The following is a 622-nucleotide window of genomic DNA, read 5'->3' as shown; positions in this document are numbered from 1 at the left end:
CCCCCCCCCCCCTTTGATTTGAGTTCCCCTCACATTGTTGGAGTATTTATCCTACATTATTAACATAGATATTCAAGAATATTATACATAGATCGCTAATGCCTCTTCACCATACCGCGCGGTTTCAATGATTTTTTTACCTTTGGCAGACTTTCGATCCTTTTACAGTTGGGTTTACAGATGATATTAATAACTATATTTTTCAATCTTAAGAGACTGGTGTCGACGAAATGCTCCTCCATAACTTATTTGGCAAATTCGTTTTTGAACCGATCCTCACAAGCTATATCCTATTCAGAATGCATGAGAACTTTACTAGCTTCTCGCACAAACTTGATTATTTTTATTTGTGGTTTCTCTATAAAGCAGATTTATTTTTGATTAGGAAACAATGAAAGAAACTGTTAGAATTAAATAGCTTTGAGCTAAAAAATTATTCATTATCCACGATCCACATTATATTGATCTCGAGTCACAGCTTGAAATTACAATTAGACAGTCCTGTAAAACTGGGTCTAAAATTAGACAGTCCTGTAAAACTGGGTCTAAAATTAAACAATATGAATTAATGTTAAACTAAACCCTCCTGTAAACTAAACCCTCCTGTATATATGTTGCGTAT

The sequence above is a fragment of the Eurytemora carolleeae genome, unplaced genomic scaffold (genome assembly GCF_000591075.1).
Source record: "Eurytemora carolleeae unplaced genomic scaffold, Eaff_2.0 scaffold685, whole genome shotgun sequence".
NCBI classification, from domain to species: Eukaryota; Metazoa; Arthropoda; class Copepoda; order Calanoida; family Temoridae; genus Eurytemora; species Eurytemora carolleeae.
The sequence above is the reverse complement of the archived record's forward strand: the minus strand, read 5'-3'. Positions refer to the sequence as shown.